The 26292-nt window shown below is 37.6% G+C and overlaps 1 long non-coding RNA gene across 2 annotated transcripts; it reads left to right on the top strand.

Annotated features, from left to right (window-relative positions):
- Positions 1–8509: 8509 nt before the first annotated feature.
- Positions 8510–11240, top strand: LOC126585765 (uncharacterized). 2 transcript variants are annotated; one of them, XR_007610644.1, is made up of 5 exons: positions 8510–8916; positions 9001–9164; positions 9266–9334; positions 10033–10091; positions 11032–11240. It is a non-coding gene; the product is annotated as an uncharacterized LOC126585765 (long non-coding RNA). The 2 variants fall into 2 exon arrangements; XR_007610643.1 differs by having other exon boundaries at positions 9001–9160; positions 11032–11239.
- Positions 11241–26292: the final 15052 nt, after the last annotated feature.

Raw genomic sequence — 26292 nt, 5'->3', positions numbered from 1 at the left:
CAAAAGTGGACAGATTTTTTTTGAGATCTTGGCAGCATCTCAAAAGAGCGAGCCAATATTGGATGATGGTTGTGCTGGACGCATTTCGTGCGTGCTAGAAGGAGAAGAAGAAGAGAGTGTATTAGATTCTATTGTTCTTGCTCAGGTATGGAGCATTGTGAATTATAATGTTGCTACTTGTAGATTTCTGTCATTGATTTATATGAATTTTCTCGATTTGCAGTGGGAAGATCGAATGTGGAAATATGGGTTTTTAATCATACTGCAAATACAATTCCATCTTGCTTCTCTTTTGTAATGCTATCTCTGTATTGCACACTCTTTTGTAACTAATTTTTTTGCTTTTGGTTTGTAACTTAATTATTAAAACTTTGGATTGTAACTTAATTATTAAAACTTTGGATTGTAACTAATTTTTTTGCTTTTGGTTTGTAACTTAATTATTAAAACTTTAGATTGTAACTAATTTTTTTGCTTTTGGGTTTGTTACTTTATTTATTTTAAAACCTTGGCTACCATACAAGTGGAAAATGCAGCTGAACTGCTCTTATAAACATTGCAGGTTTGCCCAATATTTTTTTTATTTGGTTGAATAAAAGTTAAGCCCATATGTGGGGGCTGTTACATTAAGTGGGCAGGCCCAATATTAGGTTTTTGTCCAATTGGACCAATATTAGCTTTTTTTTGTCCAAAAGCCCAAAAGCCCAAAATTATTTTTGGGATTCCCGATTTGTCCCGAAATCCCGAAATCATTTCGGGATTCCCGAAAATTGGGATTCCCGAAAATTTGGTTTGGGATCGGTATTGAAATTGGGATTCCCGAAAATTTCGGTATGGGAATCGGGACAAGGGTTTCGGTATGGGATCCCATACCGAACCACCCCTAATCCACTATATCAATAGGTTGCCGTTAAAGTTTCTTATTAATGCGAAAAGCAGCTCATTGCTTGATCTCCAGTTCTGTGCATATCATGTGCATGTACTGTACATATGAAGTGCATGTGGTGTGCATATAGTGTATATGGTGGTGACGTCACAGGTGATTACGTCACTTTTCTGATTACGAAGAGAGAGTTGTGAGCTCTAGGTTTTTGGGTTGCTCAGATCTGTGAGCATATCATATGCGTGTCCTGTGCATGTTGTATGCATATCACTGGAAAGAAATGATTTTTAATGGGATTTCCAAAATCTAGGTTCAGGTCAAAGATTTGCAAACTACATATTTTTAAGTGATTTTCAGAATCTATACCCCACATATCCCCCAATGTCGTTAATTGCACGATGCATGTCCACAACAAAATTGACGTCATTGCACGTATTGATACAAATAACAAATTTGGGATTTTCTTCGAACTTAGAGGGAGAAGGCGTTCATTAGCAGAGGAGAGAGAGAGAAAGAGAGAGATTGCAGCAGAAAAAATGGTGTCTTTGGTTTTTCATAATGGATTTTCTTCAACATCTGAAAATCTTTTAGACTAAAGATTGGTTTTGACCCAAATTGGTTTGGAATGGGATTTCGAATTTGGGGAAGAAGATGATGATTTGAGGAAGAAATCCCCACTATGTAATCTGCAACTACAAGCACATAAATGAGTTCATTTCCCAAAAAGGCCAATCAGCAAACACAAACAATCTCCAAATAGATCATTAAAGGGACCCCCTATACAAGTTTCAACAAATTTCTATTGCAAAATTATCACTTCCAGCCAAAGCATATATAATCAAAATCAAATCTTCCAATTGGGCTTTTCATTATTTTTCATTAATTTAAGAACAACCAATAAATATCAATTTTAGAGAGAGGGAGGGAGGGAAAGAGCGAGAGAAACATAGAGAAATTAGAAAATTGGAGGAAATAACCCATTTATATACGAGGGAAATTAAGTCATTTCGAGGTGTAGGAAAAATACTATTTTTGTCCTATTGTTATGCCTGGCGTGTGCATGACGTGTAGGGGTGGGCATGGTCCGGTTCAGTTCGGTGCGGTTTCGCTTAAATTTATTACTAAAATCGTACGGTTCGGTTCATGATTGTTCCGGTTCGGTTCTAATCAAAATTATATATATATATTTTTTTTCTAAATTTCTACTTCTAATACCAAACATGTATTTCAATCACAAATTCAAGTAAATTTGAGTTTCCACTATTAGATCTACAAGATTTGTGACCGGATGATAGAAAGTGTGCATATACATATAAATCAAAAGATAGAAAGGCTCATATCAAGACCAAAGTGTAGATCTTAAACTAAAACTAAAATATACATAATGCATAATATACTGGAAGAGAATGGAGAAAAATAATGTAGGGGGAGAAAAGTGATAAAACAACAAAGGAGGGGTAGAGAAGTGAAGAAAAATATTGGGCTTATGCACATGGTCTTCTTGGAAAAATGTCTTATTTATATAAAAATAATAATAAAACAATAATTTATATTAAAACTGGTTTGGTCTGGTTCCTCCGGTTCTTAATATTTCCAAACCGGAATCGAAACTATTTGAAACAGTTTGGTTCGGTTTTTGTTCCGGTTTTGACTTTTTTGGTCAACGCGGTTTTTTACGGTTTTTTTTTTGTCACGGTTTGATTCGGTTTGACGGTTTGACGGTTTTTATGCCCACCCCTAATGACGTGTGCATATTCGAAAAATCCTATTTCCGTCCCAAAATTAAAAAAATAGGTCATTTTTGTCTATTTCCCTTTCTTTTCTTTTTTATTTGCAGGTACCCTCCTAAGATTTAAAAAATGGGTCATGTTTTTCATCTATATTAAATCTTGCATTTCCCCTTTTTTATGAATGAAATATGTTTTATTCTCATTCAAAAAAATTAGAGAAACTGCACTTAGCATGATAATTTTTATGAACGTTGTTTGGGCCTAGAATAGTGGTTTGGGCCAAGTTGTTAAAAGTTCGCGACGTGGGTTTTGACCCAATAATGCTAGACCGGTAGAATGGTCGAGTCCTAGTCGAATAAGAATTGCTTGAAAGATCAAGATTATTTTTGGATTGGAGTTTGGGTGATCGGCGTGAATGATCATGATTGTTGACGATCATAATTGGTTTTGGTGGGAACATGATTTGTGAAGGAGAAGTGTGTAAATGAGAGCATTGCCAACATGAAAATGATCTTCAACTCAACACACAAATCAATGGTCTACGCAAAGTCCTTTCACACTTTTTTTGTGAAAACTGACTTTCTTACTAACCGTCAACATAAATTCCGACTGGATAGACGGGTTTGGTTTGGTAGCCAGTGGACGACAAATATTATGCCGTATAGGAGTGCTTCTCCCCACCAATCCAGAGTTGGTTCGACCTCGTTCTCTCTTATGCCGTATAGGGCAGGCAGGTTGGACAAATTTTTTATTCTTTTTTATGGATAGCGAGAATAACTATAGAGTACTCTGATAATGACTGTCAAATTATCATGCTAATATATGGTGGCAAAGAGACAGCGTTAATTATTATGATATAAATACTAAATTATGCAAGACTAACTTTTCAGTGAAAGTCACAATGTGCAAAGCGTCCACCGTTAAATCTGAATGAGCAAACCAACACTTTCGAAACCCCGCCTGCCCCTCTATAAAAAGGATAAAAATACACCCAAACAATGGGAAAGAAAAGCAAACCCCTAAAAAGGGGCACTATTATAAATCGCATTTGATTTGATGAGCCCTTTTCTTTTGAAACTTTCTGAAGCTTTTTAAATAGTGGGGAAATTAGATTGTTGGTTGAATCTTGCTTGGACGTGTATTCCAAGCTTGTACGTTTAAGCAACACTGGTAGGCCAGTGATACTAAACCGATGAGAAGCTATGCATGTAAGGAACTTTCCAACACTAGGAGAGACAATTAACAGTACTTGATCCAAGAAAATGAAGTCTAAGCCTCTACTTTCTCCATCCTTGAAAAATATAACCAATTGACCAAAAAGGAAAAAAATGAAAAATATCATAATCAATGCGAAAGTTGGGGGTGTAGCTTCGGACTGACCAGGATGGAAAGTAACAGCCACTGGACCTTTGCATCAGTGAAGCATCGGTGTACCAAATATCTGCTTAATTTTCCAAAATTTATACGATTAAATAATTTAAATTCAACTGAGACATCAATGGGAGGATCTTCTCGAGTAAAATTGAGCATTCTTTTTCCATTTTGTTTTATTTTAGTTTTGTGCATGTACTTATTCCAGAAACTCAGTGAGTCGCCTGACCTTGCCATAGGCGAGTTTAGTAGTTTTGGGATTCATTTGGTGTAATCTGGCAGAGGTTTGTTGGATCTACTATTAAATGGTTCTTCGGGGTCATAAGGTGATTTGGAGCCGCGATGTCCTTCCCTATAGAGTCTACATAGAAGCATGGTGTTTTCATGTCCCACAATTAATTGGTTTTGAGAGCTTTGATCTATCACATGATCTTGTAGTATTGGATTCATTGGCCTCTACTCTGGCATATTCAGAATTTAAATTTTGGGAGTCCCACTGTTAAAGGTCCAAGATTTTTAGATAAAAAACATAGCTTGAAGCTGTAAACAAATTTTAGTTTATTCACGAAGACATTTATTCGAACACTTGGTGAGCTTGTTCTCATCAAGCGAACCATATTGCGCATATGTCAATGGATATCGACATTTGTCGAAACAATCTGATGAGAGCTATTGAGAGCATTTGTCGAGTGTTGTCTACACAACCTGCCAAGTACTACCAGGATGTGCTAGCATGCATTAAATCAAACACTTAGTTGGAACAAAAGGTCCCCATAAAAAATATTCGGAGGATCCTTGAAAACCAACCTTTACATGCTTATTTCCCGGGCTCTAGGTGGTTCTGGGACCACCTTTGTCCCATAGTGCATCCGCCCTTGCTTCTAATTATCCTTCGTCTCTTTCAATTTCTTACAACATTTGGAACTATATGTTATAATTTTTTTTTTTAGGCAAATAGACAAAAATGACCCATTTTCTTAATCTTGGGACAGAAATAGGACAAATTGGCCATCCACAAGCCATGCACGCCATGCACACCATGCACACCATGCACACCATCAAAATTACTAAAATACCCACATATAAATACTAAAAACCCTCAACTCATTGCACCACTTTTCTCATTTGGAAGAGGGATGTTGAGAGAGCTCTGTGAGCTCTTGGTTTTTGGGTTGAGCTCAGATCTCTGAGTTCGGATTTCAAAGAGAGGGAAGTCCAAATAGAGGTGAGAAGTCTGAGCTGGGTTTTGAGCTCAGACCTGTGAGCTATGTGTGTTATTCAACCAAACACAACAAATTCTTCCATCCTTAAAGATAGGATGTTTATCCTATATTTTCTGTTTTGACCGGAAAGTTCCATTTTTTTCGACAACTCTTTGGCAGGCATAGTAAGGTAGGGTGTTTAGTTCCAAGTTTCTACATCAATGATTTATAGAATAAATGGGTTGTTTGTAAGATGAATTAATACTTAGAAGTTAAATTAGGGTTTGTGTTTCATGTTGGGGCCTATGGGTTGTGGAATAAACTTTACTTTTTGACGTGCTACAAAACTGGGATGGAACAATTTATGGTTCGAGTGTTCAATGCAGAAATTTGTGAATTTTTTTTCGTAATGTGCATATGGTGTGCATGGCTACGTCTTAATATGAGAAGTAGGAATGTTCACTAGTTATAATGCACGTATGTTGTGCCCCGAAATTTAGCGAGTATGATCACAACCTAGTTGGCCTTGGCGAAAAAAAATATTAAAAAAAAAAAAAAAAAGCTTAGAGAACGTTAAGGGTCATGTGTGTCCATGAAATAACGACAACGAGTATCACGTTTTCCATGTGCATAGTTAAGCGATGGTTGGTATACATAACAAGACTTTTCAAACTGCCACTGTAACCTTATATATGTAACAATTATGTTTTAATTGTATCCACTATACCAATAGGTTGCCGTTAAAGTTTTTTATTAATGCGAAAAGCATCTCGTTGCTCGATCTCCATTTCTGTGCATATCTTGTGCATGTATTGTACATAGGCCTGGCAATTCCTGACACAACCCGATAACCCGACATGAAATTAACAGATGTTTGGGTCGACACGATAATGAATCGGGTCGTTATTGGGTAAGCACCTATTAAGATAACGGGTTGATTCGGGTATACACGTGAGTAACACGATACACGATAAGCAGAATATTAATTTTATAATTTTATAACCCTAAATAAATACTATAATAATTATATATATATATATATTAATTTAACAATTTTATACCCCTAAAAACTATAATAAATATATATATATATATATTAACTATAATAATTATAATAATTATACCCCCAAAATATTAACTATAATAATTATATATATATATATATATATATATATTAAATTTTAAATTAAATTTTATAAAAACTATAATAATTATTGATTAATATGCATCCATTGATTCCATAATTCCATTCCATTCTTGCCACACCCTTTGAAGAAAAAGGGAGGGAAAATGAAAATTATGAGAAAAGCTGAAAAGGAAACAAAAAAAGAGAGGAAAAGATGGGTAGGCTGCTGCCCTTTGAAGAAAAAGAAGGGAGGGAAAAATGAAAATGATAAGAAAAGCTGAAAAGGAAACAAAAAAGAGAGGGAAAAATGAAAATTAATAAAAGTGGTGAGAAATTTTATTTTTTTTAAAGTTATTAACTTTTTATCACACATATGACATATCCCACTATTTTTATAATGACACGTGATGTACTACTCTGTGTACCGGTCAATTATACGTACAAAATAAACAGATTTAAATCTACTTAATAAATATATATATATATATATATATATATATATATATATACCATTGAACTTGATGGGATACGAATTATACGAAACTAATTTCAACAATCCAACCGTCAAACTTGTTTGTATATGCTTTGAGATCGTATCAGCAAAAAATCACAAAAAACAAACATTCATAGATCAAGTAACCGATCAAAACTTTTCGATGGTTATAAAACGAAAAATCATGATTTAACGGTTATTTTAGCTCCGATTTTGATTATTTTTTACAGCTACACTCCTTGACCCTATATGAATACAATGAATGAATTCGATCTTCAATTTAAAATATTTACACTAGTGGATACCACAAAATCTTATGTTATACTTAATGTAAGTATGAATAAACTCTTAAGTATTAGTGAATCTATTGTTTTGATGGGATACTCATTCTACAAAACTAGTTTCAATGATCCAACCGTCAAACATACTTTGAGATCGCATAAGCCAAAAATTGCAAAAAAAAAAAAAATTCAGAGATAAAGTAACGGGACAAAACTTTTTGACGGTTATAAACGAAAAATCACGATTTAACGGTTATTTTAACTCCGATTTTGATGATTTTTTACAGCTACACTCCTTGACCCTATATGAATACAATGAATTCGATCTTCAATTTAAAATATTTACACTAGTGGATACCACAAAATCTTATGTTATACTTAATGAAAGTATGAATAAACTCTTAATTATTAGTGAATCTATTGTTTTGATGGGATACTCATTCTACAAAACTAGTTTCAATGATCCAACCGTCAAACATGTTTGTATATACTTCAAGATCGCATACGCCAAAAATTGCAAAAAAAAACATTCAGAGATCAAGGAACGGGACAAAACTTTTCGAAGATTATAAAAAGAAAAATCACGATTTAACGGTCATTTTAACTCTGATTTTGATGATTTTTTGTAGCTACACTCCTTGACCCTATATAAATACAATGATTGAATTCGATCTTCAATTTAAAATATTTACACTATTGGATACAAAAAAATCTTATGTTATACTTAATGAAAGTATGAATAAACTTTTAAGTGTTAGTGAATCTATTGTTTTGATGAGATACACGCATTCTACGAAATTAGTTTCAACGATCTGACCGTCAAACATGTTTGTATATACTTCGAGATCGCATACGCCAAAAATTGCAAAAAACAAACATTCAGAGATCAAGTAATGGGACAAAACTTTTCAACGGTTATAAAACGAAAAATCACGATTTAACGGTTATTTTAACTCATATTTTTGATGATTTTTTGTAGCTACACTCCTTGACCCTATATGAATACAAAGAATGAACTCGATCTTCAATTTAAAATATTTACACTCACAAAATCTTATGTTATACTTAATAAAAGTATGAATAAACTATAATAATTATATATATTAATTTAACAATTTTATACCCCTAAAAACTATAATAATTATATAATATAATTATATATATATATATATATATATTAAATTAAATTTAAAAAATTGATGACCATTGGATCGGCTGAGATCAAGCCCAATACAATTTCATGATGATCGATGTAAATCGAGGATTTTGTAAATTGAGGTTTAAACTTTTGAGAAAGACTTCATAACCTTGAAAACAAAAACTTTTTCATTTTGCATATCCTTGCACATTTAATATTTGTAATAGATTAGTAGTGTATGTATTATTTTTTTATTAGGCACTTATTTTCGAGTATAGATGTTGTCACAGCCCGTTCCAAATTATTATATTCGTGGCTGTGAATGGACGAAATTGCCCTTAAGAAATACTAAATTTGTGAAGCTCAGGTTGCTAATTATCTAGGTTCCTAAGTTTGAAAATAAAATGGAATTTAATAAGGATGGAACTTAGATTTTTAGGTTAAAATGTTAAAGTTTGGTGTTTGGAGATTGGAATAAGGACCACGTGGGATCCCCACATCCCTCAAAACCCTCCTCATTTCCCGTTCACTGTCTTTCTCTCTCCTCCTTCACGATTTCTCACTCTCTCTGTCTCTCTCCTTCGAACTCACACGGACCACCACCAAAACCACCCTAAATCTATACCAACGTCAAGTTTGAGACCACCATTGGAATCCTGAGGACTTCACGATCACGTTGGTATCCATTTCAGGTAAGTTTTACTTCGGAAAACCTAGATTCTAAACAAACCCATGAAAGTGTACTGTTCATGAGCTTTGAATTGGTTGATTTTTAGGACAATCCAAGCTCATAGTGAGCTTAGTGAGGTCCCAAGGAAGCTCGGAGTGCTTCGTTGGAAGTTTTTGGACGTAAGAACACGGAGATCGACAAGTTCAAAGTTTGGCCGGAGCTTTCGAGGCGTTTTCCGGCGAATCCCCGGCGATTTAGGAGTCAAGGTAGGTATCAATCTCTTCGTCTCGTCAAGTACTACAACTTTCCTTTTTGTTTCACTCAATTTCGTTGAGTATTGAAGAAGTTATACTCATTTGAAAAATACCCAGTTTCCGGCGACCTCCGAGGCTTTCGAGGCAGTTTCCGGCCAAACCACGGCGAACTAGGTGTTGTGCAAGGTACCATTATCTTTGTCTCTTCAAGGGCTACAACTTTCGTTTTTGAATCACTTGATTTCGTTGAGAAATGACAAAGTTATGGCAATTTGAAAAACTGTTCAGAAAACGGCCGCCGGAAAAACCAGTCCGGCGACCCAAGGAAGAAGAAGGTGCTACAGTAAAAATAAAAAATAAAAATAAAATTATTTTAAAAATATGTCGACGTCCGTGACGTCGAGTAGATCACTGTGGTATATTCATATACCTAAATTGAACACCGTATGAGAAAGTTATTGAAGATTGTTGGTTAGGTGTTCAAATAACGTTTTATAATTTTCACATTTAGGTGAAAATGTGAATTGATGATCCGACCGTTGGATCGTCACCAAAATTTGATACGTTGTAATACGTAATATTTGAGGATTATTGGAACTTACGGATTGGGAATCCGAGTTACGGATCTTCCGGAATTGGAATTGTAAGTCCATAATATAAAATGTTAACCGTCACTTAGTTTTGGAAATTGACGGAGATCCGACCGTTGGATGGTAATGAAATTTTAGGATGTTATCCTAGAGATATATTGTGGACCTCTGGAAGTTATGGATTTAAAATCTGAGTGGCAGATCTTCCGGATCGAACTACGTAGTGACGTATTTTATATAAGTTATATATTCTATCGATATGAATTCTGAGGTTGGATTTGATTACTATTCTAGGCGGCGATCGTCGTGACGCCTTGATGTGTGGTGCTAGGGAGTTGTTGGATGAACTCCAGGTGAGTGGGCAGTTTTGTTTTCCGTATATATATATATACTTAACGTTTTCCCAGAAATTGAAAATGCATGAAAATATGTTTAAAATGAAATGCATATGAGTTATGTGGAAAAACGGGAAGTGAAATACCATGCATAGAATTGATATGAAAAGTATATAGAAATGTGAGTTGAAATGCCATGCATGAATTAATATATGATGCATATGTATGAATTGGTGCGGTGGACGCACAGGTAAGAATTGATTTATGATGCATATGTATGAAATGGTGCGGTGGACGCACAGATGAGTATTTAATTACTGTTATGATGATGATGATATATATTGAGCTCAAATCCTGCACCATGGTTTAGTGCTTATAGTATTCACCGCATCGCACGCTCGCCTTGGATCCAAGTAGATGCTAGTCGTACAGTCCACGCGGAGTGGGTACGACAGACCAGTCGCGAGAGTGTTAGTGAGATTCCGACTGGTGGGTGACCTTAGATTATGTGCACAGATGATTTATGAGAAGCACTAGAGCGTAACTTGTGTGCAGAAGGCCGGACGGGTCACAGAGGTGACTCCGGTAGAGTGATAATGATAGATTTTGAGCTCTAGGTTCAACCGTATAGGGCTATTAGAGGGCCTACGGTTGATTACTTTCTTGCACCTGATATGATTATGTTGATGCATTCATACCTTATTACTGTTGAGATGATGTGGCATGGCATAATTAATATGAGAAATGTTGAGATGACATGGCATGGCATGATTGATAAAGAGATAATGTTGAGATAGTAAAAATGAAGTTTTGAGAATATATATGTATATTTATATTTTACATTTCTGGGAAAGTATACAGGTTTTACGGAGAGGGGTTACAACGTTTTGAGAAATGTTTGGATTTGGAAAAAAATTGTTTTACTGACCCACTCAATTTTGGTTTTGCGCCCCTCCAGGTTCAGGAATCACAAAGGTGTGGTGACTACGAGGAATTCGACGGTGTTCTGACAGATTGGACAAAATTAGGACTCACCTTCGGGTGTATCAACTTATAAATTGTTTAATTAAAGCTTCCGTACTGTGCAAATGGTTACGTCACTCTCACGTGACGGCCAGCATGCCCTCCTTCGGGACGGGGTGTGTCAGATGTAGTACTTAAACGACAAATGTGTTTTAATGTTTTGAAGTAATATTTATGTGGCAATGTGTGGTATGTGCAAATTTAAGAAAAAAAATATTTTTCTTAACGGGTCATAACGGGTCAGGTCACTTTACCTGTTGGGTAAAGTGACCCGACCTGTTAAGGACCCGTTAAGATAACGGGTGTGACACGATACGACCCGTTAAGATAACAAGTGTTACACGAAAACGACACGAACACGACAGACCAGACCTGTTTGCCAGGCCTAACTGTACATATGATGTGCATGTGGTGTGTATATAGTGTATATGGTGGGGATGTCACATGTGACAACGTCATTTTTCTGAATTCGAAGAGGAAGATGTGAGCTCTGGGTTTTTGGGTTGACTCATATCTGTTAGCATGTTATGTGCATGTCGTGTGTATATTGTGTGCATGTCACTAGAAATAGATGATTTTTAATGGGATTTCCAGAATCTATGTTTAGGCCAAAGATTTGTATACATATCTTTAAGGGATTTCCATAATCTAGGCTTCCACATATCCCACAACGCTGTTAATTGCACGATGCACGTCCACAACAAAACTGACGTCGTTGCACGTATTGATACAGATAACAAATTTGGGATTTGCTTCGAACTTAGAGGGAGAAGGCGTTCATTGGAGGAAGAAAAAGAGAGAGAGAGAGAGAGAGAGAGAGAGAGAGAGAGAGAGAGAGAGAGAGAGAGAGATTGCAGCATAAAAAATGGTGTTTTTAGTTTTTCATAATGGATTTTCTTCAACATCTAAAAAATTTTTAGGCTACATATTGGTTTTGACCCAGACGGGTTTTGAATGGGATTTCGAATTTGGGGAAGAAGATGATGATTTGAGGAAGAAATCCCCAATCAGCAACTGCAAGCACAGTAATGTGTTTGTTTCCCAAAAGGGTCAACAGCAAACACAAATAATCTCCAAATAAATCGTTAAGGGGACCTTCTTCTTTCTTGCATTCATACTAATTTCAACAAATTTTTATTGCAAAATTATCACTTCTAGACAAGGCATGTATAATCAAAATCAAATCTTTCAATTGGGTTTCCATTATCTTTCACTAATCTAAGAATAGCCAACAAATATCAATTTTAGAGAGAGAGGGGGAAGGAGGGAGAGAGTAGAGAGACTAGAGAGAGAGAGAAATCAAAAAATGGGAGGAAATAACCCATTTATATACGAGGACAATTACGTCATTTTAAGGTGTAGGAAAAATCATATTATTGTCCTATTGTTGTGCATGGTGTGTGCATGTCGTGTGCATATTCAAAAAATCTTATTTATGTCCCAATATTAAGAAAATGGGTCTTTTTTTTGTCTATTTTCCTTTCTTTATTTGCAAGTACCCTCCTATTAGGCTCATGTTTTTCATTTATATTACATCTTGCATTCCCCTTTTTTATGAATGCTTTTTAGCCAAAATGGTCCATGAGATTTGCATAACACATCACTTTGGTTCCTGAGATTGAAAATCAATAGAAATGGTTCTTGAGAGTGTCCACCATCCATTATTTTGGTCCTTCTATTAAAAACTCTGTTAAGTGTCCCAGAGCTCTTGGCTGAAACTTTAGGCAATTTTCAAAGCTTTGTAACTCAATTATTTCTTAACCAAATTTAACCCATAATATATCAAAATGAAGATAAGAAAGTGTAGAACAAGATTATATCTATTTGGAAGCCCAATGGTTGCCGAAAATGATGGGAAAATAGCCTCAAAAGTGATTGGTCCGGGGGGAAACTGGAAAACTCGCCGAAAACTGGGTAAACTATAAACGTTCATAATTTCTTCAATACTGAACAAAATTGAGTGATTCAAAAATGAAAATCATACTTCATGACGAGACGAAGAGAATGGTACCTTTCTTGATGGCTAAATCGTAGTGGTTTGGCCGAAAAACAACTCGAAAATGGTTGTCTTAGTCTCGAGTTAGCCACTGTCGAGCCGTTTTCCAGCCAAATCACAGCGAATTAGCCGTCAAAAAACATACCATTATCTTTGTCTGGTTGATAAGTATGATTTTCATTTTTTAATCACTCGATTTCATTGAGTATTGAAGAAGTTATGAACATTTAAAGTTTACCTAGTTTCCAGCGAATTTTCTAGTTTTCCCATGGACCAATCGCCTTTCAGGCTATTTTCCGGTCATCTCTGGCAACCATTGGGCTTCCAATAGGTATAATCTTGTTTTATACTTTCCAATATTCATTTTTATATTATGGGTGGAATTTGGTTAAAAAATGATTGAGTTACAAAGCTTTGAACATTGTCCAAACTTTCGGCCAAGAGCTCCGGGACACTTAACGGAGTTTTTAACGGAATGACCAAAATAATGGATGGTGGACAATCTCAGTGACCATTTCTATTGATTTTCAATCTCAGGGACCAAAGTGATGTGTTATGCAAATCTTAGGGACTATTTTGGCTAAGAAGCCTTTTATGAATGAAATATGTTTTTTTCTCATTCAAAAAAGATTCAAGAAACTGCACCTAGCATGATAATTTTTATGAAACGTTGTTTGGGCCTAGAATAGTGATCTGGACCAAGTTGTTAGAAATCGCCTAGAGATGAGAGTGATGTGGGTTTGGATCTGGTAATGCTAGACTGGGACAATGGTCGAGTCCTAGTTGAAGAAGGATTGCTTGAAAGATCAAGATTATGTTTGGATTGGAGTCTGGGTGATCAGCGTGAATGATCAAGATCGTTGACGATCATAATTGGTTTTGGGTGAGATTTGAATTGATTACAAAATAAGTCTATTTTCAAATTCCTAGTTCGAGTTGCGGTGATAGAGTTTTGGTGGGAACATGATTTTGAAGGAGAATTGTGTAAATAAGAGCATTGGCAACATGAAAATGATCTTCAACTCAACACACAAGTTAACGGTCTATGCGAAAGCCATTTCACACATTTTTTTAGTGAAAACTGACTTTCTTACTAACCGTCGGCACAAATTTGGACTAGATAGACGGGTTTGGTTTAGCAGCCGGCGGATGACGACCAGTTAGATAAACAGGGTTTTCATAAGCAGCCAGTGAAGGAGACCGATTGGACAAACGGGGTTGGAGCTGTAGAGTCAATTTTCCTTAGAAGTCTCTACCGACTAGATAAACAAAAATTCTCATTAATTCTGTGGCTGGTTACTTATACCAAGTCTCAGGCGGCGAAGTGTCTATGATTTGTTTGCTACAAGAGGTCATCTCATCAACCTTCTCGGTGTAGTGAGGTGTTTTAGTTGGAAATGTACCCTAAAACCAATCATGAGATGATACTTGACGAAATTTCACATATTAAACTAATCTAAAAGCTAAGGGCAAATATTATTATTTAAAGTCATCTCATTAAATGTTATACACTTAAACCATAAACCCAATAAATATGTAATTGAGATTACTTTGATGATGTGATTGAGATTACTTTCTTTGATATGATGAGCGATGTGTTATGAATTTGATTACTATTAAGATAGTACTATATGTATGTAGTGCCATCGCTCTATAAGTTATGAATTTGTCATGTGAATTTGATTACATACACTTTCCTATATCTCTCCTCATGTGTTGATGGAGATGGGAGTATATGAGTGCTTCTCCCCCACCAATCCAGAGTTGGTTTGACCTCATTCTCTCTTATGCCGTATACGGCCGGTTGGACAAATTTTTTATTGTTTTTTATATGGATAGTTAGGCACTTATGCCCTTTTGCCAAGCGAGAATAACAATTGAGTATATTTGTACCATACTTGACCAATCCTGAAACTACCAAGCACCGGTCAACGTTATACCGTCAAGGACCCAGAAGAGTTTCCCTCCAACCAGGAGGCCAATCATAGCACGACACGTGTCAATGTCAGAACAAAGCTAGAAACTCTCTTTTATAAAAGGAGATCATTCTCCCACAATAATCCATAATGTCATTTGTACTAAATCATTCACTAGTACTCACTAAAGGAGAGCTTGAACCTATGTACTTGTGTAAACCCTTCACAATTAATGAGAACTCCTCTACTCCGTAGACGTAGCCAATCTGGGTGAACCACGTACATCGTGTTTGCTTCCTTGTCTCTATCCATTTACATACTTATCCATACTAGTGACCGGAGCAATATAGCGAAGGTCACAAACTTGACACTTTCTGTTGTACCAAAGTCCTCACTGATTTTGTGCATCAACATTTGGCGCCGTCTGTGGGAATTGCACTTATTCCTACTCTCTTCAGCTTTGTCAAGCTAGTTTCCACCATTCGTACACTCTCTTTTGACCGGACATCTTACTCCAACATGGGGAGCGAAGGAAGCAACAACACATAGAACGACACCCTCATTGCGCCTAGCATGAGGCAGCGAAAGAAGGAACAAAAGAAGTTCGCTCTTCCAGCTGAAGTCGAATAGCTGGAGGCTAAGAACAACAAGATAACAATGAAGAACGAGGTCTTCCAGGAGAAGTATGAGAAGTTCTTCAAGATGCTCAATGAGGCTAGGCATACTCAAACACACGAGCTCATCACCCCCGTGGAAGTCAACCATCAACTGGGTGCCCCCCAACACGGAGAGTCACCTACCTTCAACATGGGTATTCCTGACGAGGAGCGAGCTACTTATCGAAATGTCGATCAACATGAGATTTCTCTCAACCCAGCTACCTTCGACCCAAAGTAGAAGAAGTGGAGGAAGGCACCTTTTTGCAGAATAAATTGAAGGATCATGAGCTGTTTACTATGATTGTCGAGACTTCCTAAGACAGTGTCGAAAAAATTCTATCCACATAGGCTTAAGGATCAAAAACCCAAGAGTCATCGAAAAGCTCGATCCTCTACCACAACGTAGGCCAATGCCTAATCCAAGAAATGAACCACATGCCTTGGAGGGACAAAAAGGTGAAGAAGACTCGAGGGACTTCCAAACGGCACATCTCGAAAGGCAGTACAGTGAATCTAAAAAAAAAGCCACATGCCTTTGACCAAACTTCCATACTTCCAAGGGATGAGGAAAACTTGCGAATGAGAGTTCTAATGATCCCTGACTCCACTCAGGACCCTCTTATCCTACATTTCCTCGAAGAGGTAAACAGGCTAAATGCCAAGTGTCATGCCCAAATCCCTGGATGGGATCAACCAAGGCCCGGCCCTCTAACAAAGAGAATCATTAGCACTCCTCTACAAAGAGAAACGAAACAGAAGCTTGGCTTGCAATCTTATACTGGGAGGGAATTCAGACAACTTCTTCTGAGTCTTTGCATTCCTAGCATTGGAACACTTGTTCTACGCTGACCTACCTTTATACTCCAAGTCAGAGCTCCAACATGCGTACTTTGACACAAAGTAAGTGATACTAAGTGTTACAACCAACATGGTTCACATATCGAAAGCATGGATTCCTTCATGCATAGCAAAACATTCATAAGCATAACTCATATCAATCAACATAAACATCATACATTCCAATACATTCATACATAAACATCATACATTCCAACACATTTATACATAAGCCAACTATACTTCGAAAGGGTTCAACATACTTTGTGTCATTCGACACTTGCTACAATGTGCATCGGCACCTTGCCCTTATTCTCACCAACTAGATGATGAAGGAACTCACTTCGTGCCACCAACCAGGTGATGAAATGTACAACCCGTACTCTAATATTATTTGGTAACTTGCCACTTTTATCACCAACCAGGTGAAGAAGGAACTCATCTTCATGCCACCAACTAGGTGATGAAATGTACAACTCGTACTCTCCTTCATGCCACCAATTAGGTGATGAAATGTACAACCCGTACTCTAATATTATTTGGCAACTTGCCACTCTTATCACCAACCAGATGAAGAAGGAACTCATCTTTCGTACCACCAACCAAGTGATGAAAGCAATTTACCATTCATTCCACCAACTAAAAGACGAGTGGTACAACTTGTACATGTGAACTCCTAGCATTCACAAATAATAAAAAACCCTCAAGCTTTACAACTCAACTAGGGAAGCACTTATGCCCAACAAGATTTATAGTCACCAACAAAGTCTTATTGCAAGCCAACAACGGCTTCAGTGCATGGTATACGAAGATCAAGCTCTTCAACCCTCTTGCATCTGCTTCAGACATTTATCTTCTGTAACAATGCAAATACTACAACTCGTAGAAAGCTTCACACACTCTTGATCAAGACTATTCGAAGCAAATTCAATTTATATGGTTCATTCAAACCTTCGACTGCTACAAGGTATGTCTTGCATCACAATCTCTTGCTCAACGTGGAAGCAAAATTTGTATATGTTGTCTCTCTCACATTTTCAAATTTTGAGTTTCCCAACAAAAAAAAGAAGGGAAATCGAGAAATTCAACAACTTCAACAAATGGAGGGCAACTACAATTCTCAAAAGCTTCACACATTTTTGATCAAGATAGTGTGAAGCAAAATTAATTTATGGTGCCAACAAAGCTTCATCAAAGGAGTCTAACCCACAATTCTCAAAAGCCTCACACACACTTGATCAAGATAGTGTGAAGGAAAATCAATTTACGGAGCCAACAAAGCTTCATCAAAGGAGTTCTGATAGAAGCATATTTATGCGACTTAGTTAGCTTGTTTTCTTGCATTTATGTTGTTAGTTCATAGTTATTTTAGTATTTTAAGCTATTTTCGTGTGTTTGTAGGTCCAAAGGGCTAAAATAGCAAGAAATTGCATTTTGGAGCCTTTTGGAGCTGTTTTGGGCTTGGAATGGATAGCACATGCATGGAGCAAGGTGGATGGACGAATTTGAAGACCAAAAGAGGCTAGGATTATTCTGAAGTTATGAAGAAATTAATTAAAGAAAAGGAAGTAAAGGATGCAAGCAAGAAAGAAGGAATATTAGCCAAAGCTACCTTATTTTGTCCTAAACTTTCCTAATCCTTCACCATTTAATTTCCAGCTGCAAGGAGGATCTTTAATTAAATTAGGAGACTTAATTAGACCTAATTACATTCCTAAAAACTCCTTTCCTCTTCCTTGCTGCACAAGCCCTTTCCTTTCCCCATTTCCCTTGCACGGCAAGGGATTTCCCTTTCCTTTTCTTCCTTGCCGCACCCTACCTTCCCTTTTCCCCTTGGATTTTGAATTTAATTACCCCTTTTCCTTGAGGATTTGGTGTACAAATCCTTCTCCAAATTTAATTAGGTCGTGGTCCTCTCCCTAGCCTATAAATATATGTTCCTGCCGCACCATTCATCATCCATCCTTCACCATAACTCACCTATAACCATCCACCACCATAATTTACCACTCATCCATCATCCCACACCTTGTGCCACAACAAAGAAGAAGAATGAGGACCCTTAGACGTGCTTGCCATTCAAGATTGGATTGCTGGAGCGTTTTTAGGTGTTTTCATTCTTTGTGTTCAATGTTTAAGTTTAATTATCTTTGTTTTGTGAACATGAGGAGCTAAACTCGTTTTAGCTAGGGGGAAATTCAAATCCATGAACATATATGCAATATGAATTGATTGCTTTCAGTTGTGATTTCATAAATTGTAAATGCAATTTACTTAACTGTTTGATGCAAAACTTATTCTTGTATGTTGATTAAGAGGGCCCGCTTAGTTTGCATGCATGAATTTGATGCTAGAATATAAGGGAGTTTCACATAATCGTTACAAACTTATATTCACAAGTAGTGAAGGTCGCTGGTCACGATCGCGTTAAGTTAAATTCCTAGCATGAGTATCATGATGTCATAGTTACGAATGTTTTGTTAATGTTTATGATTTTCATAGAGCTTAATGATCTTTGATTTTATCTCTATTATGAGGTGCATGTAGGGGACTATTGAAGAATTATTTGGGTTGATGATGCGTATCCCATCCAATTCAATGACTTAAGGAAAATCTGAGGGTTGATTAGTGATGGCACGGTTAATCTAAGGCATTGTCATTCATGGTTTATCGGAAAAGCAACAGGAGATCGATTTGTATGCAAGTGTGTCATGTGTGGAGAAGGACCCTCTAGCTAGCCCATCATCCATTTAATTCACCAAATTCGTCCAATTTTGTTTTAAGTCTTTAATTCACTTGGTTTTTACTTTAATTTCGTCCAAAACCCAATCCCCTTTACTTTAGTGTGTCAAATTAGTTAGAATCTATCTTAGTTTGTGTTTTTAAGTGTTTTGAGTCAAGTTAAAATCAATTTTCGTTCAAAGTGATTCCTAGTGTCTAGTTTGAGTCTGTTTAGTTGTTTTAAGCTGTTTTGAGACTTTTAAGTTTGTTTCGAGTCATTAGAGTCTAGTTAAGTGTTTTTCAAGCCTAGTTTTGTGTTTTAAAGTCAGTTTTAAATAGATTAGCAATCTCTCCTAATCCCCAGTCCAGAACAATCCCTACTTATCCATACTACAATTGTCAACAAGAGGGTTTAATTTGTGTGTTAAGTAATTTTCGCATCAAGTTCAACCACAATTCTCAAAAGCCTCACACACTCTTGATCAAGATAGTGTGAAGCAAAATCAATTTATGGTGCCAAAAAAGCTTCAAAAAATAGAGGACAACTACAAATGCCAAAAGCTTCACACACTCTTGATCAAGATAGTGTGAAGCAAAATCAATTCATAGTATCCAACAAAACTTTAACCTCAAAGCTTCACCACAAAGCTTCACCAACAAAAGTTTCAACAAATGGAGGGCAACTATAAATGTCAAAAACTTCACACGCTCTTGATCAAGATAGTGTGAAGCAAAATCAATTCATGGTACCCAACAAAGCTTCACCTACAAAGCTTCAACACAAAAGCTTCACCCACAAAGCTTCACCACAAAGCTTCAACCTCAAAACTTCACCTACAAACCTTCAACACAAAAGATTCACCCACAAAGCCTCACCACAAAGCTTCACCAACAAAAGCTTCAACAAATTGAGGGCAACTACAAATGCCAAAAGCTTCATACACTCTTGATCAAGATAATGTGAAGCAAAATCAATTCATGGTACCCAAAAAAACTTCAACCTCAAAGCTTCACCTACAAATCTTCACCACAAAAGCTTCACCTACCAAGTTTCACTACAAAGCTTCAACATCAAAGCTTCACCTACAAAGCTTCAATATCAAAGTTTCACCTACAAAGCTTCACCTACAAAGCTTCAACATCAAAGCTTCACCTACCTTGTCAACCCTCAAAGCTTCAACATCAAAGCTTCTTCTACAAATCTTCACCTATAAAGCTTCAACCTCAAAGCTTCACCTACAAAGCTTCGCCACAAAAGCTTCGCCACAAAGCTTCAACAAATGGAGGGCAACTACAAAATGCCAAAAGATTCACATACTCTTGATCAAGGTAATGTGAAGCAAAATCAATTCATGGTACCCAACAAAGCTTCAACCTCAAAGCTTCACCTACAAAGCTTCAACACAAAAGCTTCACCTACAAAACTTCAACATCAAAACTTCACCTACAAAGATTCAACCTCAAAGCTTCACCAACAAAAGCTTCAACAAATGGAGGGCAACTACGAATGGCAAAAGCTTCACACACTCTTGATTAAGATAGTGTGAAACAAAATCAATTCATGGTACCCAACAAAGCTTTAACCTCAAAGCTTCACCTACAAAGCTTCACCACAAAAGCTTCACCTACTAAGTTTCACTATAAAGCTTCAACATCAAAGCTTCACCTACAAAGCTTCAACCCTCAAAGTTTCACCTACAAAGCTTCAACATCAAAGCTTCACCTACCTTGTCAACCCTCAAAGCTTCAACATCAAAGCTTCTTCTACAAATCTTCACCTATAAAGCTTCAACCTCAAAGCTTCACCTACAAAGCTTCAACACAAAAGCTTCGCCACAAAGCTTCAACAAATGGAGGGCAACTACAAAATGCCAAAAGATTCACATACTCTTGATCAAGATAATGTGAAGCAAAATCAATTCATGGTACCCAACAAAGCTTCAACCTTAAACCTTCACCTACAAAGCTTCAACACAAAAGCTTCACCTACAAAACTTCAACATCAAAACTTCACCTACAAAGATTCAACCTCAAAGCTTCACCAACAAAAGCTTCAACAAATGAAGGGCAACTACGAATGGCAAAAGCTTCACACACTCTTGATCAAGATAGTGTGAAACAAAATCAATTCATGGTACCCAACAAAGCTTTAACCTCAAAGCTTCACCTACAAAGCTTCACCACAAAAGCTTCACCTACTAAGTTTCACTATAAAGTTTCAACATCAAAGCTTCACCTACAAAGCTTCAACCCTCAAAGTTTCACCTACAAAGCTTCAACATCAAAGCTTCACCTACAAAGCTTCAACCCTCAAAGCTTCAACATCAAAGCTTCTCCTACAAAGCTTCACCAACAAAAGTTTCAACAAATGGAGGGCAACTACAAAATGCCAAAAGCTTCACATACTCTTGATCAAGATAGTGTGAAGCAAAATTAATTCATGGTACCCAACAAAGCTTCAACCTCAAAGCTTCACCTACAAAGCTTCAACACAAAGGCTTCACCTACAAAGCTTCACCAACAAAAGCTTCAACAAATGGATGGCAACTACAAATGGCAAAAGCTTCACACACTCTTGATCAAGATAGTGTGAAGCAAAATCAATTAATGGTACCCAACAAACCTTCAACCTCAAAGCTTCACCTAAAAAGCTTCAACACAAAAACTTCACCTACCAAGCTCCACTAGAAAGCTTCAACCTTAAACTTCACCAACAAAAGCTTCAACAAATGGAGGGCAACTACAAATGCCAAAAGCTTCACACACTTTTAATCAAGATAGAGTAAAGCAAAATCAATTTAGGTACCCAAAAAAAAAAAAAAGAAATATTTTTGAAAATTCAAAAATTTTAAAAAAAAAATCTAAAATTTGAAATAAAATAAAAGGGCCTAGGCCTCCCCTTCTTTTGGCCTAACAACTTTCATACCAAATATATATGAAGGAGGAGTTTTGGGCTACCACTTAGAAAGGAAAATTGTGAAGTTTTGTTACTTTGGAAAATTGGCTACTAACAAGACACCTCATTCGTCCACTTCCTCAACCGGAGACTTGGGGGACTCCTACCATATGCTACTGCACCTTGATACTCGGAAGTCTCACAACCACTCAGTGACTTGGATTTTTCAAGTCTCCAACCGAGAAATTTTCCTTACTCTGGAAATTAAGGGAGCACTACCTCAACCTACATGCTTCACTCACAAAGCTCCAACATACAAGCTTCAACAAAAGAAAAAAATTCAAAGAACTTAGTGAATGATGCCTTATTGTATTTAACACAATACGTTGAATGAAGTAAATTTATTGATATCTTCGATAAATTACAGATACGTACATACACATGAATCAAAATAAACAAACAGGAGGGGGCCTTCACAAAGGTTTCTCATGAGAAGTCTCAGCACTCGGCAGAGCCCCAGAAATAGGAGGCACCAGAGGGTGATCATTTGGAGCCTCAGTACTGGGCAGAGCCCCAGAAAGATGAGGCATCAGAGGTTGATCATTTAGAGCTTCAATACGTGGTACAGCCCCAGAAGACGAAGGCAATAAATGTCTTTCGAACAAACTCACAAACCTCTGATGATCACTTAAAATCTGACCCTCGGATTTCTGTAATTGGTCAAGCTTTCTCTTCATGTTTGTAGCATAGCTATGTGCGAGCCTGTGCAACTGTTTATTCTCGTGCTTGAGCCCTCTGATCTCTTGTTTAAGACTTACCACTTCAGCCGCCAATGATTCAACTTGGTGGGTTTGAGCAAATAAGTGTTAGGCCATATTAGACACAGAATCCGCACACTGAACACTGAGAGCTAGAGAATCCTTAACAGTCAACTCATCAGACCATCTGGAAAGTAGTCTGTTATCTTTGGGAGTGAGAAGGTTCCTGGCCACCACCGCAGCGGTCATATCATTCTTCAACATAGAGTCCCCAATGGTAAGAGGACTAGTATGGGATAAAAAGAATGGGCGCCATATGTTGTCTTGAGGAGACATGGCTGCCTCTTCACCAAAGTTCAAGTCAAAACGACGGTCGGATGGGCCATACATTTTTAGAAATGATAAAGGAAAAATGAATCCAATATATCTCTGAAGTACAAAGATAAGGGGAAAATTCCTATAAGCAATAACTCTCTAAACGTACTTCTTGCACACAATTGGTGCCCTTATAAAAGAAAGGACAACAGGGTCGTTTGTTCAAAAATCAAAGAGGCACCACTTTCCAAATTTCGAGAAGCGGATTTTCCTGAGTAAAATCTGTCGACAATCTCCACACGCAACATCAGCTCCTTAGGTACCACAGATAACTTCATCAAAGATCTCTGACAAAGTTTAGATAGATAAAATTTGAAGGTTTAGCTACCCTACTATTACCCACAAGGGTAAAGGAACAGCACCACTGCTTGATAACTGGAAAGTCCCTATGTGTGTCAACCTCCGTGGCAAGGCAGACTGGCAAAAATGCCCAACTTTTACTCACATTCGAGAAAACACTCCCAACATGATTGCTTGCTCAAAAATGGAAGAGGCATCGCTCTCCGAATCTCTAGAGCCAGATCCCCCAACAGGATTGCTTGCTCAAAAATCGAATAGGCACCGCTCTCCGAATCTCGAGAGCCACCAACAGGATTACTTGCTCAAAAATCGAATAGGCACTATGGACGCAAATTTTCTCCTCCTCGATCTTGGATGATTTTGCACCTACAAAACAACTAGCACCTTAGGTTAAGGCCAAAAGCTTCACGCGCCCACGATGAATGGGGGGGCTTTGGCCGAAGAACCTCCGATGCCAAAGTTAGAATTTTAGAGAGAAATAGTGTTTAGATTATTTGGGATTTTTTGTAAGAGAATTGGAATGACTTTTTAGTGAGAATAGGTGCCTATTTATAGGATTAAGCTTACCCATTTTTCTCCTTGGTGTGGTCGGCCTTGATGGTTTTTGTGGTTTATGATTTTGGCTTAATTAGCCAATTTATTGGCTAATTAAGTATGAAAGAAGTAAATGGGAAGTTATAAAATTATTTATTTGTATAAATGGGGTAGTAAAATGGGGAAAAGTAAGAAAGACTAAGAAGAATGTGAGGTGACCGGCCACTACCTATTTTTAGGGTGAATGGCATATATTTTGTGATTAATTGGGTAATTTAATTGATGTTTAATGGATTAATTTGGTAATTAATCCATTAATTAACCAATTAACATTATTTTGTAGGTTACCTTGCAAAAGGGGATTTGATGAGATGGACTTTGAATTGGTTACCTCTTTTGGAGCATTTTTTATTTTGTTGAAAGATGATTCTCCGCTACTCGCGCGTAGGAATCCCAATGTGCCTCAAGGGTATTCTTGTCCTTTTTTATCCAAAGATCCATGTGTCACCTTGTGATTATTTTTGGCTCCACAAATGCCCCCACACCTGTTGGGCTGCTCATAAGAAAGGGCAGCAGGTGTAAAGATCTTCTTGCTTCAGGAAACGTAGGATTGCTTCCTATTTTGATGTTGATTCTCTCTTTAATTGGAAATTAGGTCCTTCTAGGAAAGGGAAATAAACTTTTCTCAAAGCCTATTTAAGTCCAGCTTAAGTGGGTTATTAAATCAACTTTGGAGAGCAATTTATTCTACCCCACAAGAGAGAGAAAGTTAGAGGATATTTGTTCCCCTTCCTCTAGCAATCTTTTACATCTTGCCCGTGCAAAAGACCGTCTTTCGTTGATTTCTTCGTCTTCTCCGTGCTGCACCGATGTAAGAAAAATTTAATTTTTCTTGCCTTCTTCTTGGATAGTGCTATTGTGGGGCAGCCGTCGGGGTGGTGCGGCACGTCGGCTGGCAGGGGCCAGGAGTTTGCTCGGCATGGGCCGAGAAGATATCGTGGTAGGGACCACTGCTTGGGCAGCTTGGCTTAGCTTGAGCCAAGGGGGGCTTGTGCGTCTGGGGTCGCGGATTGTGGTGCTGGGACGCAGTGCTAGGCGAGCCGTATGGCTCATGTCCTTTGGGCTCTTAGACCTAACTCGGGCCAGGCTGGCGATTGAAAGAAATGAGGAGATTGTGGGTCTCATGGGCTGCTGGAATGTTGGGTATGAAGGCCTCCTGCTTGCTGGTCCGAGAGGAAAAATTGAGGGATAAGCCAGTATAGGTTAAGCTCTCATGCTGAATATCGTGAATGGCATTGTTGAAGGTGGAAAGAAGAGATCTTCCCTGCCTTTGATTCAAGATCTTAAGCATGTCGTTTCTGAGCTTCGTTTTGCTGCAAAAGATGAAGAGTTGATTGCTGCTTATAACCAAGTGATCCACTTCAAGAGAATCGTCGATAGGCTTGAACCCCAAGTGTTGGAACTTCAAGGCGTACTGAAAATCAACGAAAGTCTGAAGAAGGAAGTGGATGAGATGCAGAGCATCCGCGTTGGTCTGCTCGAAGATGATGAGCAACTGAAAGGTGAAAAGGCTGAGCTTGGGGTTTTGAAACCTTCTCTATTTCTCCGGAAGACTTGCTTGATTTTACTTTTAAGGCTTCTATTAGTGAAGTAGTTGGAGAAGTTAGTGCCCAGGCTAGGGCAGCCGGGGGTGAAGCGTCGGATGATATCACTGCTAAGAGCGTTGTGGCTGCTGAAAGTGTGGCGACCGAGTAGTCGTGGGATGTCCAAGCTGCTATAGTCTTCTAGGTAGCCTTTAGGATTTTATTTGTTTTTCCTTGTAGCTCTTGTTTTGCTTGAACTCCTTCCACCTTTGCTAGTTGTTTATAAACATGTTTTCCTTCGTTTTTCTTCATCTTCGCTTCTTTTGTTCATGCCCTAACCTTTAGACTTAATAGACCAGTGGCAGGCATGCTACTTTTTTATAAGCAGACAAGCCCACGTAGCCTATGCAGCCGTAGGTGTTGGTGTAGAACTTTGCAAAGTTGTTAGCCATAGGGTTGGCAGCCGGATGCCTTACTTACAGAAGCAGACAAGTCCGCGTAACCACTAGGCTGTTAACCTTGGCTTTCTCCAATTCCGTAGGTTGCGTAGCAAGTATCACAACACTTTAGGACTTGATGTAGGTTGTTCCGCGCTTGGCAGAGGTGAAGCTTATCGACTAC

The sequence above is a fragment of the Malus sylvestris genome, chromosome 2, assembly GCF_916048215.2.
Source record: "Malus sylvestris chromosome 2, drMalSylv7.2, whole genome shotgun sequence".
NCBI lineage: Eukaryota > Viridiplantae > Streptophyta > Magnoliopsida > Rosales > Rosaceae > Malus > Malus sylvestris.
This window is presented reverse-complemented; position numbering and strand designations above follow the sequence as displayed.